Here is a 1,984-nt window from a genome sequence, read left to right on the forward strand (position 1 = left end):
GTCTTTGCTTTCAGAGATGCATCAAACTATTTTTTTCCAAAGACATGTAGGCTGATTTTCATTCCTGTACTCTTGTTATGTTATTCATTTATAATACAGTTATATAGTTTTGATTCTATTTGTATTTCTATTCTGGGTACTTCTTCCATCTTTGTGGCTTTTTATTGTTAATGCTATAACATTGGTTATAAGAAGCATTAAACAAGTTCTACAAGTCAGAACTATGCAAAAATGTTACATTCAGAGAAATGTAACAGTTCAATCCTTTCTACTCCATTTTCTTTCAGTAGGTTCTGACCCACTTCCTATAAAAAAAAACTCATTAGTTTTGGTTTATTTTTCTTGTGTTTCTTTGAGTCAAAGGAGTATATAAACATATATTTTTTTCTAGTGCCCTTTTATTTCATATTAAGGATAATCTTTGGCATTTTAAAAATTTTTTTTGCATGGGAAGGCACTGGGAATTGAACCCAGGTCTCCAGCATGGCAGGCGAGAACTCTGCCTGCTAAGACACTGTGACTCACTCAAAATTTTTTATTTGAGTGTATATTGGAAATCTCTTCATGTCTACTGAAAAAAAACACCCTTGCCCTTTTTTAGAGTTGCATACTATTACAATGTACAGTTGTGCATCCAAGTTGGGTTAGGTACTTGTAGAAGAGATGTTTGAGTCAATCTGTAATATGAACACACAGGAAGTGGAAGATATGGGGACAGTGCAAACTGAGCAAGCATCCTCTTGGGGGTCATGTTATAACAATTTGGCTGAAATACATTCTTAAGAGCTATGGTACACCTATGTCTCCGTTCCTTGGACACCCCAGTCCATTTTGTAAACATTTTCCTTGATTAAATTTTACTTGAATCTGTCCTTTCTTTGGCCCACCATCAGCAAATCTGCAAAGCAAGTAATCAAATGAAGCTGGTGGCCCAGGAGGTGTCAATATATTTTCTATTATAAGTGTGTGATGATGGCTTCACAGATCTTTATTGACTCTACCCTTGCAAAGCCAACCTCTCAAATGGTCCCCCACTGGTGTCTCTAAGGACTTGGTTGGAGATAACCTGAACAAAGGGCTTCAGCACCCTTTTCAGTTCTTGCTTATTCATTGACATTAGGAGGTTTGAGATATATACATTTGTGAGGTCCTGTTCCTGTTGCTTTGCCCTCTGTGCCTGTACACCAATGGCTTTCAGTGCTGTTACAGTTTTATTTGCTGCTGAAGGACTGCCCAAATCCACAAAGCTATACCATTTGGATTTGTTTGAGGTTTTATCCAGTAAGGCTTTAGTGGAGATAGTCTTGCCATATGGCTAAGATAGCTTGAAAGGGTCCTGATCAGTACTGTCTGGTTTCAATCTGGTCGTTTCCATTGTTCCAATTGCTACTGTTAGGGGTACTTTTCCTTTGACTACATGGAGCCATATGCTGAGCCAATGACACATATGGCTTTTGGTTGTTCTTGTTATAGCCAAAAGTCAGAATCCCAACCCTAGAAATCATTGATAGCAGCATTTTCTATTTCATGTTAGGGAGCTCAAAGAGAGAAAAGGGAGAGGGAAAGGGAAGAAACAGAGAAGAATAGAGGTGAAGAGAAGGAAGGGGAGGAGTAAAGGAACAAGAGGGAGAGAGATGGGGGGTGGATGGGCAGATAAAGCCAAGAAGTTATCTTCTGATTTATTTACAGTTTGTTTGTTAGTCTTTGCCATGTGTTTTAGTTTGCAAGCTGCTGGAATACAATATACCAGAAATGGAAGGTCTCTTAAAAAGGAAATTTATTAAGTTGTAAGTACACAGTTCTAAGGCCATGAAAATATCCAAATTAAGGCACCCAGAGAGAGATACCTTAACTCCAAAAAACAGCTAATGAAGTTTGGGGTTTCTCTCTCAGCTGGAGGGGTACATGATGATGTCTCTTAGCTTTCTCTTCTCATTTCATAAGGTTTCCAGGGGCATTTTCTTTCTGCATCTCTGAAGGTCTC

General features: G+C 38.4%; 1 pseudogene; it reads right to left on the reverse strand.

The window, feature by feature from the left end:
• Positions 1-613: 613 nt before the first annotated feature.
• LOC143671689 (RNA-binding motif, single-stranded-interacting protein 2 pseudogene) lies at positions 614-1,517 on the reverse strand (annotated as a pseudogene).
• Positions 1,518-1,984: the final 467 nt, after the last annotated feature.

Source organism: Tamandua tetradactyla, chromosome X (assembly GCF_023851605.1).
Source record: "Tamandua tetradactyla isolate mTamTet1 chromosome X, mTamTet1.pri, whole genome shotgun sequence".
NCBI classification, from domain to species: domain Eukaryota; kingdom Metazoa; phylum Chordata; class Mammalia; order Pilosa; family Myrmecophagidae; genus Tamandua; species Tamandua tetradactyla.